General features: G+C 43.2%; 1 long non-coding RNA gene across 3 annotated transcripts in view; it reads right to left on the bottom strand.

The window, feature by feature from the left end:
• Positions 1–1,220: 1,220 nt before the first annotated feature.
• LOC145721776 (uncharacterized) overlaps positions 1,221–14,407 on the bottom strand; it is a 26,293-nt gene continuing 13,106 nt past the window's right edge. Inside the window, exons 3-5 of one of the 3 annotated variants that reach the window (XR_014145674.1) lie at positions 11,960–12,157; positions 3,116–3,334; positions 1,221–1,704 (exon numbers count right to left, since the gene is read on the bottom strand). This is a non-coding gene — a long non-coding RNA (uncharacterized LOC145721776). Of the gene's footprint in view, positions 3,335–11,959; positions 12,158–14,407 lie in introns of all 3 variants that reach the window. The other 2 variants (XR_014145672.1, XR_014145673.1) reach the window with 2 other exon arrangements.

The following is a 14,407-nucleotide window of genomic DNA, read 5'->3' as shown; positions in this document are numbered from 1 at the left end:
TGTACAAGCTGATAACTACTGTCTTTTCCTTTTCCTCCTTCCCAGGGTGAGATAAACTTAACTTTTAAAATATCTTATTCAGATATTGACAGTTGAGCCCTTTAATGTTGAATCTGAACATTTAGAAGTATACATAAGCTAATGATTTACTCTGGGTTAATAGCCTGGAGCTAAGTAGAAACATTTGCTAGTGCTCTTGTTTTGGGGGATGTAATAGGTCCTGTGGTAATGCCACATAATATAACTGTATGTCTCCATAAAAGAGTTCTCTATTTTCAGAGGCGCATAATACTATGAAAAGGCTGATGGACATAACCGGACAAGTGTGGTGGCCTTATTATACCAGCAGGGGTTTGTCGTTGTCAGCCACAAGGTAAACGTTGGTGGCTTTCGGCAGAACAGAAACTTAGGAAAAGGAGCACAGATAGCTCGGAGACCCACTGAAGGACGGGAGCAGAACCACCCTCTACTGACCGGCAGAGACCCGCACCTGCCAGGAGGGGGCAGCTTTTTCTTCTGCACAGAAAGGCCCCCACAAGCTCGCTGAGGCCTTGGGTGAAGTCAGGGTAGGGGGCAGATCTGGAAAATGCCCCCATTCCACCAGAGGGCTGCCACCTCCTGGAGCACTGCAGCCTGTGGGGTGACCAGGCAAGCCGGGCTCTGTCCTCACCACCGGCCCGCCTGCAGCTGCGGCCAAAGACCACGTCCTTGGAGTCTCCCCGGACCCCGGGTGGGGGCGGTGGGGGGGGGTGTCGGAGACTCCTGAGCTACTTTCGGGCCCCCACTCCAAAGGAGGTGAGGAAAGCCAGTCGCTGATATATTCAGCTTAAGAATAAGCAGTGTCGGAGCCGCCCGGCCAAGACGCCAAGGTGAGGACTTCCCCAGAAGCTGGAAGGGGGTCTGACACTGGGCAATGGAGAGGAACGCCCCAGCACTTGCTTATTACTGTTTCCTTTATTTGGACTTCACCCTGGTGTTCTAAAACACAGGGGACTGGTGCCTAAATGCAGTAGGAGGCTCTGGAGATCAGTGCGAAGTTGAAAGACCATAAGCCCGCGGCTAAGTGAGGCCCTTAATCGAAAGGAGAAAGCCCATTTGCAGCCATTGTCCTGTGCTTTGGGGCCACCGACGTGCCTTTCCTTCACGGGGAGGACCCTGGATGTGCGGAGCCGCGGAAAACGACGTGTTCGTTTAAAATGAAAGAAATAGGTACGATGACGTTTAACTCAATTTCTTCTTTATTAAAATTTGACCCTGTCATGTTATCGTTGCTACACACGTGAGGAGACTGCTACGTATAAGCACATATGTGTAGTGGCACGTATCCATATACGCATACACACATACTTACCCGTACCTATAACGGATATATGTACCAGTCCCCATCTTCCTAATCGTGCGCTGTTCACTTTGCTTCTGTGTCCTCACTTTGTTTCAGATGTCACCACCTTCCTTTCTCTCCCTCCCCCCCAACCCCAGTACTATTTATTGATTCAACTGCATACCCTAGCAACATGCATTTCAACCCTAAGCCACGCGCCCTTGATCCCGGTTCCATTTGAGTCAATTTAATAAACATTTATTATTTGCCTATTATGTGAAACATATGCAGATGTTTTTTAAAAATTCAGCAATGGATCTTGTCTCTCCTTGTCTCCCTCCTCACGGCTCATAACAGATTGAGCTGCCCCAGATAGATATCTCCTGTAAAAACAAATAAAATGAATGGAGGGATTTAGGCAAGATATGCACAAAACAAATGAATCCATTATCTAGAAAATATTAGTGAAATACTTCTCTTTGTCACAGCCTCTTGTTTTGTTATTCTTTAATATCTGAAGACACCCGGACTTTAGTACAGAACTCAACAGCAAACTCTAACTACATTTGGAAATTCACTACACAGAAGATCAAACCTGTGGATCAATGAAATAAAGCACTGCTTTCTGCAAGAGGAAAAGTGTTAGGAGATGCCTGCCTTTTTTTAAATTCTCTTTTCCAGTATTCCAGAAATATATGCTCGTAAAATAGTAAATGATATTAAGAAATGTGTATGTAAGATTAAGAAAAAGTTCCTAGGCACTTATAATTTACACCTTAGTCACTAAGGTGTAAGGTGTACTGAGATGTTATTGTTCAAATATACTAGATAAAATTCGAGTCATTTTATTGGTAATACACCCTTGAAGCTTAACCAGGGCTATGATGCCAACGCCCTGGGAAGGCAATTGTTCTGAGCTTGCCACAGCCCAGGGGAGGAGGGCTGAGTGACTCTTAAGAGTAGCACATGGAACTCTAATTAAGAACCTAATAAGGACACAGTTGTATTGCTTTTAATCTAAAGATCTGTCCTGTCACTTAACAGTCCTGAAGACACGGATTGTCTATTATCAGTACAAGCACTGTGAATTGAAGATAGTTCAGCAAAAGGAGATCCTCGCTGGCAATGTTAAAAGGAGAATGGTGATTAACAGAGTGTCAAGAAAGGGATGTGCTTTTTTAAAGCAAATACATGACACGTGTGGCCAGCTCAAAATCAAGCTCGGGGGACTTGAGTTTGGAGACCTTCAAGCAAAAAGTATGCATATCTCTGTTGTTTACATGCTCTCTCCTTTCCTGCAACTCTTCTTCCTAATCATTATCCTGGCTTTCAAGGCCCCTACCCAGCTCCAGCCCCTTTCTGAGCAATGACCTTGCCTCCTACCTTTCAGTGAGAGCAGAACTCTCCCAGAGTCCCAACTTCTGCACTGACCTAAATAAGTGTGTAATTATTTGCTTAATGTCTGTGCATCTCTCCTGCATAGTGGAAAGCTCCCCAAGATGGGGGATGTAGCCTGTTCACCAGTGTCCCCAGGACCTGGCACGTGGTCTCCCCGGGGCTCCCTAAGTATCTGTTGAATGAATGCATGAACACACTTCCTTCCCCTCATTGGTAAGTTTTTGCTTTAAAAACAAAAGTTTTCTGTTTTTAACAATATATTGTCATGCAAAAAAAAAAAAACAAAAAACACAGAATAGTACAGAATCAGATTGAAGGGAACTGTTCAAGTCACCCTCCCTGGGAAATTCCGCTGGCTCCCCTCTTCCTCGCCTTCTTGCCAGCCTCCCAGCTGACCTTCCCCCTGCACCCAGATTCCCTCCTCTTGCTGGGAGCTCCTCCTGGAAGCACTTCTCCGTGTGGACGTGTCAGGGAGGGGGCGCTTGGCAGGGCCTTTGCTCAGGATGGCCAAGAGTTGCAACAGCTGAGGGTGAAGGCAGCAGAGCAGCCGAGGGGAACGGTGGCTGTGTGCCACACAAGCTAAATTTGTCATCAGATCTTCAGGGTGAGAGCAGGCTAAAGAAAATAAGAGGCAAAGTGAAAGGTGCGGGGAATCTAGCAGGAGGTCAAGAATACAGATGCAAGCCCAGACCAAGAGAGAGGGTCCAGGGCCATATCGAATGGAGAAGGGATATCGAGAATGCAATTTTTTTAAAATTTGGGAGTGTTCCAGGGGCTGATGAGGGCTGGACTGGCCCTCTGATGCCTCCTCAGAACGTCAAGCTATTAATTATCCTCTCTTTCCCCAGCACACTAATTCCAGTTCCTTTCTCAGACTATAAATATGCTAAGCCTCTTCACCTAAAAACAAACCAAACAAAAAACCTCTCTCTCAACCCCATCTCCCCTTCAGCGTACCCCACCCAGTCTCTCTGCTGCCAATCCCAGACACACTTCTTGAAAGATGAATCCAAGCTCCCTGTCTGTATTCCTCGCCCGCTACTCACTGACTGGCTCAGTTGATTCTGCCTTCCGCCCCACCACTTTGCTGAAAATGCTGTTTGCCAAAGTCATCCTCGACCTCCGTATTGGTCATCAGATCCAGAGGACATGGTTTTGTTTCCATCTGAGCTGACTCTTTGGAGCTCTGACCACTGCCTCCTCATTTGGTCTCTCCAACATACCCACCCCTCTGCTGGTTCTGCCCCTCTGTCTGTGGCTCATCGTTTCCTTTCCTTTGTGAGGCCCCGTGTCTCCACTCATTGTTATCTACAGCTGCCTGTGGACCTCACGTATCAGTAGGCAACCGGCGGGAGGTGTCTTCCCATTCTTGAGCAGTTAACGGCGCGAAGCTGCCCAGGCACCATGCGTGGACACAAAGCCTGCTCTGGATTACTGTCCAGGATTGCTCTCCACTGACTTTCAATCTTTTATTACCACACTAGCTCACTGCTTCCTTTTCCTTACAAGAAAGCATTCCTTCCCGTCATTTTATAATATTACTACGGTTACAGTTCGTGGAGCATTTGCTATTTGGGTGCTTCTCTTTCGCTAATTTATGTCTTCAGTTATTTCTTTAAGCTGCAAATATTTACCCACCCTCACGATGGTACAGGTGCTGTGGATGTAAAATTTTTAGTTATTACAACTCACTTAGAAGATAGCATAGTGTCACTTGAGAGGCTGAAACTGAGGCTGACACTCTAAGAACACTTAAGAGGTACACCAAGAATTTGGATTCACAGCTCTTTACATTTCCCTAAGATACCAAAAAATAAATCTAAAGTCTATCTTTCTTTCTTTCTTTTTTTTTTTAAAGATTTTATTTATTTATTTGAGAGAGAGAGAGAGAGCACATGAGACGGGGGGAGGGTCAGAGGGAGAAGCAGACTCCCTGCCGAGCAGGGAGCCCGATGCAGGACTCGATCCAGGGACTCCAGGATCATGACCTGAGCCGAAGGCAGTCGCTTAACCAACTGAGCCACCCAGGCACCCTAAAGTCTATCTTTCATCAGACATCTTATGCCAGGAGCTTTCCCCTCCTTTACCTTATTACACAAGTGGTATCATTAGCTTATGGCTTGATGTTATTTTTGAAATAGAGGAGGGAGAGATCATAGCAATGGAAATCCCAAATGCCATAACTTTGTTATCAGCACTACCCCACTTGTTTCCACATGATCCACGTGAGGCTACCTATAAAACATGTAGCTTGAGATTCACTTATTTATTCATGGTCTCCTAGATCTTACAATATATTCATAAGGGATGAGGAGGTGGGAAGACCAATTTTAATCAAATAAATAAAAGAGTATATTATTACACCTGAGAAAAGTCCCAGGACAAAAAAAGTACAGTTGAATATGAACTGATAGTAAAGAAACTCGACCCAGATTGGGGGGTCAGGGAAGCTTCCCCCAAGAAATAACACGTGAGTTGAGATCTAAGTGATGAATAGAAGTGAAGCCCATAAATGGGTGTGTCCTTCCTAAGGAGGGAACAGCACACGCAAAGGCTCTGGGTAGAAGAAGAGGCATATTGCTTTCAAAACCTAGCAGTTGGGGCATACAGTGAGGGTAACAGAAGGGTCCAAGAAGAGTAGCCTGGGCCCAACTATGCTGACCATGCACCACTCTTTTTTATCTTATGAATCAGAGTCCAGCAGGATGGAGTCTTATCAGATTTGTGTTCTGAAAATCTACTACCATGTAGAGAACCTGCTGGAGGGCCCCAGGAATGATAGAGAAGAGTCAGGAAGCTATTGCTATCATGGGAGCAGGTGATGGTGCCTTGGACTAGTGTGGTGGTCACAGAGGAAGACAGAAGTCAATCAGTTTGATACCTGTTTGAGGAGGTAGAATTAGTAGGACATGCTGACAGATTTAAAGAAGTGCTATAGTCCCAGAGTCCCAACTTCTGCACTGACCTAAATAAGTGTGTAATTATTTGCTTAATGTCTGTGCATCTCTCCTGCACAGACAGGGGATGTGCAGGAGAGGGTCGGAGATGCCTAACTGCATGAGTGATGGTGCCATTTGCCAAGATAGGGAAAAGCGCTTGGAGGAAATTATAGGTTTGGTGGGTTATGTTAAGATGGAAGGGCTCGTGGCACAACAAGGTGATCTCTGGCTGTACCAGTCTAGAATTCCAAAGAGAGACCTGTGTTGAAGAGAGGAACTGAGGAGTCATCAGCAGAGTAGGAATCAAGGCATGGGCATGAATGAGACAAGTCTGGAAGAACTGGAGAGTGAGAAGAGGCCTAGGATAGAGATATCCAGAACGCCATCATTGAAAGGACTCACTTTCCAATCATTTAAAAGAAAAACATTTTCTGAAGAAATTTAGCAACTTCTTAAAATAAAATTTCTCTTAACCAAATTTTGAAATATTAACATCAGTAAGAAGGTTAAAAAACAAAATAAAAAACCGTGTACCTCTCTGGTCCCCCATGAATCTGTAATGTTTTACTTATTTTTTAAAAAAAATTCCAAAGCGTGCAAGGTATTGACATTTGTTTAAGTCTAGGGGTGGATACATAGGTGCTTGTTGTATGTCTCTGTAATTTCTGTATGAATGAAATATTTCAGAATTAAACAAACAGTAACAATAAATGTTCCAGGAAATAAAGACTAAGTCAATAAAAATTCAGGCCAGAAAATTAAATACCAGAAGCAGTTAAGGGAAAAATAAATGATTAGAGATATGGCCAAGGAGTTGCTTGGTCCCAAAAGGAAAGGTTTCGGCCCAACCTAAGAAGATGTGCCCTGAAAGATTATGCTGATATGTTTGCAGGAATTTCCAACATTATAGAGACTATAACAAATAAAATCTTGGCTCTATTTATATTTCAGGATAATGAGAAGCAAGAAGTTGGCCAATATTATTTGTTTTGGCTGCACATAAAAGTCATTCGTCTGGTTTAATGAATAGATGAATAGCCCTCTATATGCAAGAATATACTTAAAATTTGGAAGCAAACTATGTCTGAAACAAGACTAGTGATCTACAAGTGATGTCTACTTGGAAATGACTTTGGTAGTGTAACAGGACAATGAAACCATTGTCTGTCTCCCCAGTACCACCTCCTACCACGAACACCACTGTCCCTTCCTCTCCACTACCCCCAAGAATGGGTAAGGGAGGACTGTAGAAGAGTATCACCTCTAAAAACCTACTCTGGCCCTCATATTAAGGGATGTATGGCCCAATGATGGACCTTTTCTCACAGTACCTAGAAGAAAACAAACTCCATTGTTTTGAGAAACTATGCTGAAGAGATGTGGAGACAATTAGAAAAAGAAAGGGGCATAGCTGTAGCTCAAAAGGGTGCTGTATGGAGTGCTACACCCAGCCCTGATTTTCCTACTGAACTGCAGGGTTCCCAGCCCCACCTTGGACCATCCTGTTGGACTCATCCCTATGGTGTTCCTCTAGTATTAAATAACTCAGACTTAGGGAAATGGTTAATGATGACCGAGTCCCTTGGACTATGTGTTGGGGAAAGGGAAGGACTCTAGGGTGAGGGCAATCCCTGGAGGACTGAAGGGACAGCTAGCTGTACCGTGAAGGCTTGAAGAAGGGAGCCCTCCTCCATGGTTCATGGGCCTGAGGTAGAAGGTCTGTTATTCATGGCATGATGGCTATGAAAGGTTTAATTTCTTGAGGAATCTTTTATTGGGTTCCAAAAAAATCATGGTTAGGTTATAGTTGTTTTTCCCTTATAGGCTAATAGTTCCTTTTTGTTTTTGCCAAATTTCAGCAAAATCTGATGAACCCACATAACTGTGTATAATGATATTATAGAAGGGAAAAAAGCATAGGTAGGCCCAATGGAAGGATTCCTTCAGTTTTTATAGTGGGTTGAATAGTGTCCTCCAATAATTCATGCCCCACCTGGAACTTCAGAATGTGATCTCATTTGGAATAAACCTTTGCAGATATAATTAAGGCAAAGATCTCTAGATTAGATTATCCTGGATAGGGTGTGCCCTAAATCCAGTGACTAGTGTCCTTTCTAAAATGCAGAAAGGAAGCAAGCCTAGGGATGAAAAGACCATGTGAAGACAGAGCCAGAGATTAGAGAAACCCATTGGCCGAGGAGGAACGTTAAGGACTGCCTGCAGTCGTCAAAAGCTAGGAGAGGGGCATGGAATTCATTCCAGAAGGAAGCAACCCTGCCAAAACCTTGATGTCAGACCTCCAGCCTCCTGAACTGTGAAAGAATAAATTTCTGTTGTTTTAAGCTGCCCAGTTTGAGATAATTTGTTACAACAGCCCCAGCAAACTAACACATCTCCACAAACGCCCTTGTGAGGTTGGCAACATTTCTTTGAGAGCAACTGGAATCCTTGAATTTGGGGCTGAAAAGAGCAGTGGCCTGCTACCGAAAGCTGAGGAACAGAGTGGAACATGAGCAGTCAAGTAGACTGCTTAGAAATCCACATAAGTCAGGGCACCTGGGTGGCTCAGTTGGTTGGGCATCCGACTCTTGATTTTGACTCAGGTCATGATGTCAGGTGTTGTGGGGTCGAGCCCCGTGTCCAGCTCCAGGCTCAGCAGGGAGTCTGCTTGGGATTCTCTCTGTCTCTCTGCCCCTCGCCTCCCATGCCCGTTCTCTCTTTCTTGCTCTTTGAAGAGATAAATAAAATTTTTTTAAAAACAAAAGAAATTGACATAAGTTTAGTCCTCCCACTTCCCCCAATAATGCTAGAGGAGGTAATCCAAAGAAAGAAGGGAAAACGGATGCTTGAGTTCCATTAGAATTCCCCTTCAGGTACAGGAGTGTCCCCGATGTCCACGTCCCCTTCTCTTCCGGTCTTCTCCTAATGGCCTTCAGACTTCACGCACAGCAGAACCATACATCTCCCCTGTGTCCACATTCATGCTGTTCTGAAGATTGTACATAACTTGGGATAAAGCAAGCTTAAATTTCAATTAAGGTCAGACAAAACTTCTTGGGTATTGGCAGAGAATGAGCTATCAGGTAAAGCGCTGTTTTCCTCACTTATAACAATAAAACAGTTTATTGAGATATAATTCACATACCATGCAATTCACCTCAAGTGTACCATTTAATGGTTTTTAAGTATACTCACACTTGTATAGCAATTACCACAACAACTGGAGAATGTTTTCATCACCCTAAAAAGACACCTCATACCCATTAGCAGTGACTCACACTTCCCCCCCGCATCCTTAACCCCCATCCCCATCCACAACTGTTCCCTCACTTTCTCTCTTTTCTGGATGTGGATGTCAGGCACCTAGCCCCGAGAGTACTTGGCAGCCACCTCTAAGAAGAAGGCAGCTTTAGTATAAAACTCATACTGCAGGAGGCAAGATGGAGACATAGAGAGAAAACCATGATATCACTAAGCTGCTGAATCACACCAGCCCTGAAGTCGACCCTACCCTCTAGATTTTTGAATCATATGAGCCAATAGGGGTCTGTATTATTTAAGCCAACCTGAGTGGCATTTTCTCTTAATTGTAGCTAAAAGCATCTTCACTGATACAATGACTCATGACAAAAAGGGACAAAACAGTAAAAAAGACCTAGGATTTGGATTTTGGTTTCTTGTTTGGCAACTATTTCTGATTGTCTGCCAAGGGCCATGCACTTCCATGGGCATATGCTGGCCACATACTATCAATGGAATGTTAGGTAAGTCTTGCTCCTTTGTACCTCCGCTTCTTCATCTCTAAAGGAAGGGATGATGGGAATAGAGGGAATCGACTTAGTTATTTCTAAGCCTCTTCCTGCTCTGATGTGTAGACTTTATTTTTAAAATGAGTAATATCATCCCTCTAGCGTTGTTAATTCAGTCGTCTGTTCATTAACTGAAAAAAATTGGAAATCTGCAATGGACTGAGATCAAAAGGATAAATAAAGGCATGCTCCCTGATCCTAATGAGCCCAGAGTTATCAGGGAGCTAGATATGTAAGCAACTAACTGTAACAAGTGCCATGAGTGATAACAAAGATGTATGTGTGGGTCAGGAAGGGTTCCAAGGGGGAAAATGCACGTGAGCTGAGGACTGCAGATGAGTAACAAGTTTAGAGGCAGATGGTGGGAAAGAGAGCAAGTTATTTTTATATGAGTAAATAATATATATAATATGAATATATTACATGAACATATCTCATATAATTACAGGTAAGAGAATAGATTTAGAAAGTATTAGTTACAAATGCAAATGTGAGAAAGTAATGGTAATCAGTGACAGCAATAAGAACAATAATATTAAAATCTAGTGTTTACTGAGTATTTACTACATCTGGCACTATTTTATTCCATTTTCGGTATGGTCTTTCCACCCTCACACAGCCTCATGAGGTACAGCATTGCTCTCCCAATTTTGCTAAGGGCAGCACAGAGAAGTAAAATGGCTCGCTCGGGTAGTAAGCAGTGGAACCAGGCTACCAGCCCAGGTGAGCTCCCCAGAGCCACGGAAATAGACAGCTGCTCACGCTTCTGAGAATTCTATGATTCTCAGAATCCAGTGAGACACTGTACTGGAAGAATCTTTTTAAACCAAGTAAGGTGTACCTGATCTACCAACCAATGAAGGAAGAGTCAGTATATAAAATATTTAAAAATAGTTGGAATGTGATAGGATACATAATATTACAAGGATAATATCAAAGGCATAGTCATGGGATGAAAGAGGCAGTGAGGAGTCCTGGTGGAGTCTGCTGTGTGAGTTTTGTAATATGGGACAGTAGAGTTCTTATCTCACGGGGCAGCATCAACAAGGCGAACAGCATGGGAAGTGCTGGTCCTGGTGCCCAGCTCATAGTAAGCAGCCGATAAACAACTATAAGTATACGTAAGTTCTTGTTTCGGGAAGCTATTCAGTAAAATCAGCAGATTTAATGAAAAGATGTACAGGAAAAGCACTTTGGGGAAGGGCACAGTGCTCTCCAGAGACAGCTTCTTTACTACAACTGATTATGAGGCATTTACAGACTAGAAAACTTGTTTTCCACAGGTGTTCATTCATGTTATTCATCAACAGAACCAAGTCTCTCTCTTTTTTTTTTTTTTTTAAAGATTTTATTCTTTTTTATTTTGAGAGGGAGAGACAGAGAGTGGGAGAGCATGAGTCAGGAGGGGCAGAGTGAGAGAGAATTCCAAGCCCACTCCATGTTAAGTGTGACCATGACCTGAGTCAAAACCAAGAGTCGGACACTAACCAACTGAGCCACCCAGGCACCCCCAAGTCTCTTTTTTGCTGTCATATTATCTTTCACATTCTAACTTGGCAATCACTAATTGTAGTGACAAAGTCTTCTCAGAAGTAGTTCCATTGCCAAATCACTAAGAAACCAACTAATTACACCTGAACTATTTTAAATAAATTGGTCCAACGAAGACACATTTGGTAAGTGCCCTTCAAGAAGTAAGGAAAAAGTATTCCTCTGAATTGAAACCCAAACTCTATGTTTTTGCAGAGAAATATTCGTTTTGTAGAACTCTGGTCTAACGGGAGTGCTTCCTCTGGATTCCATGTCTACCTTCATCTGACAGCAAGACCATGCTGCTCTTAGCCCCCATCCTTCATGATTCTTTGAGACTCAGGTGTTATAGACTGCATGTGTCTCCCCAAAATTCATCTGTTGAAGTCCTAACCCACAATGTGAAGATAATTACCTTTGGGAGGTGATTAGGTCATTATAGTGGAGACTTCATAAATGGGATGAGTGCCCTTATAAAGGGAACCCCAGAGAGTTCACCAGCCCTCTTTCTGCCATAAGAGATGTTAGCATCTGCAACTAGAAGAGGGATCTCCCCAGAACCCCACCACACTGGCACCTTGATCTCAGACTATCAATCGCAGAAATAAATCTCTGCTGTTAACAAGCCCCCTGCTCTGTGGCACTTCCATAGAGAAGCCCGCATTAAGGCACCAGGTTAGGACACCTCTTCTCCCAGGTTAGGACTCCCTCTGCCCCCAGGTGCCAAGTTCCATGTCTGGCTCTGGGTGGGCACCTTATGCTTAGCATGCCTCTGTCCCTCCACTACCATCTTGAAAACCCACTTCTGTCTGTCACCCCCATGAAATTGTGAGCTTCTTCCTCATGTTTGTACTGTGTCATAGTAGAGAGAAGACAGATGTTGAAAGAATAGTCATTGCGTGAATAAAAAACTTCATTTCCCTTTGCAAAAAAAAAAAAAAGATGAAGTCAAAGGGAACTACCTCATTGATTTGAGTTGCCCAGATTCTTCCTTTCCCCACACACGTGTTAGTGTCATCCATGAACACAGTTATGCAGGAATTTGAGGTGACTGCTTGGAAATTCCATCTCAGCATTTTTGAAGCATCGTTCACCCCAAGGCCAGGCACTTGGGTAAAGATGTTACTGAGAGAGCTGATCTCCAAATTTCTTGTCAGAGGCTGCATGAGAAGGTTGGAGAAATGGGAGAAATCCTGTAAACCGTGGGATTCTGGTGTGTTTTGTCAGGAGAGCCTGGAGTGCTCTGTTTTCAGTGTCAGACAGGACTATATTCACATCACTCTTTTCCGGTGGTCATGAATCTTATCTTTTTTTCACTTCCAGGCACAGCTGTGCCTAACCTTTAGTGCGTGGAGAACAGTGAATATTCCTGGAGATGCAGCAGGAGGTCTGTCCCTGATCGGCACAGAGCCAGAAAGTGAGGTCTCAGGTACTAGGTGACCAAGGAGACCCCAAAGACACCCAGCGTGAGGCCAGGAGAGCGGAACCAGCTCCTCCCATCTTCCCTCCTTGGTCTTTCACCTGAGGCACCCCTGGCCCAGTCTCTAATACTGGGGTCCCAGAGAGGAAGGGAGGGCAACTCTCTCTCCCAGACACAGGACCTGGGGGCCTCAGCTTCCTAAAGTGAAGGCCTTTCTCTCTCAACTTGAAACACATCATAGCCCCACAAGTGTCCCAATTACTTTGTCATTTATTAGTTACTGTACTTATGTGTGAGGTTTTAATATGCAGGAATGGGAAGCCACATTTCCTATGACTTTAAATGAAATTTTAATATCGGATCTTTGTATGTGTTTTCCACAGCAGTAAAAACAGATGATTGGCCAGAAGGACAAATTTAGTGAACAAAATATTAGCATTATAAGCACTTCCAATATACTTCCCTCTTTTCTTATCTCATGTAGAGGAAAAGCAATACTTGCCTACAAGCAATTTTTGCCTCAAAGACCATAGGAATGAGAGGCAATACTCCTTGGTAGTTGTCCAAAAAGCTTATTAAAAACATGACATGATTATTTTCTCCAGTGCTAAAGCATACTCCAAGTGTAGGTTCAGCAGTTGATAAAGTCACACTTTGAGCTTGGTTGCTATCACTCTAGAAGCTGCCAGGTCCCAGGTCCTTCTCCCCACCCATGCCCCAGGCCCCTCTACTCATTTCCTGCCATTAACATGTGTGGAGAAGGCTTTTATGGTTGGAGGGCTAGAGGCTGACCTAGAGGAGGAGGGGCTGATGCATGGGCATTCTGGAGACCACACTGTGAGTGTGAGCCAGGATGTCGTCTGAGCTTTTCCAAGTGGCTCCTTGGACAGCTGTGATAGAATGGGTGCCAGAGGAGGAAAGGAGGAACAGGGTATTGACTACGGCAGACCACTGTGATTGGTCTGTGGAAATGTGTGAGGGGTCCCCTTTGGACATACTTGGAAGTAACTGGGGCATTTGAAAGGAGAAGAACCAGTTCCTTCTGTTAATTTGATTGGAGAGTTCATATATTTGTATATATTATATATGTGTATACATGCATTTAATATGTAATAATATATATGTATAAATGTATATGTGTATGCATATGTATATATGTCATATATCATGCAGTTAACATATATCATGTAACAAGTGTTATAACATGTTATATCATATATTACATATTGTACATTGTATATAATATAGTATTATTTAACCTCTATTAAATTTAGGCTTATATGGTGGTACATACAACATTGTATCTTAAGATAAATAGGCAATAAATATCTATGAATGAAAAAGCATAATTTTTAGGATGCTAAGGTTCTGTCTAATGCCTTTATACATTAGACATGCACAAAGAGACAGTGGATGAGTTTATCCTTTTGCTTAATTTCACATTTAAAAAATTTGTTATTTACTCTAATTCCCATAACACAAATTACTGATAAAATGATTTTTTTAAAAAGCACCTCCAGGGCTCCTGGGTGGCTCAGTTGGTTAAGCCTTCGGCTCAGGTCATGACCCCAGGGTCCAGGGATCAAGTCCTGCATCGGGCTCCCGGCTCAGAGGGGAGTCTGCTTCTCCCTCTCCCTCTGCCTTTCCCCCCTGCTCACGCTCTCTCTCACTCTGTCACTCACTCTCAAATAAATAAATAAAATCTTAAAAAAAAAATCTTTAAAAAAACACCTCCAGAATGGCATTGTTTTAACTAAAATCTACTTGTGTATTTAGTTACGCATGGTCCTTTATATTCTTTTGTTCATTCCTTTTTGTTATTAAAATGGACAAAAGTTTTGCAAGTTAATTTTTTTTTAATTAATTTATTTTTTTTATTCTTATGTTAATCCCCATACATTACATCATTAGTTTTAGATGAAGTGTTCCATGATTCATTGTTTGTGCATAACACCCAGTGCTCCATGCAGAATGTGCCCTCCTCAATACC

This window comes from Leptonychotes weddellii, chromosome 5 (genome assembly GCF_054177405.1).
Source record: "Leptonychotes weddellii isolate Sample4059 chromosome 5, ASM5417740v2, whole genome shotgun sequence".
Classification (NCBI taxonomy): Eukaryota; Metazoa; Chordata; class Mammalia; order Carnivora; family Phocidae; genus Leptonychotes; species Leptonychotes weddellii.
Note: the sequence above shows the minus strand (reverse complement) of the source record. Positions and strands in the feature narration are given on the sequence as shown.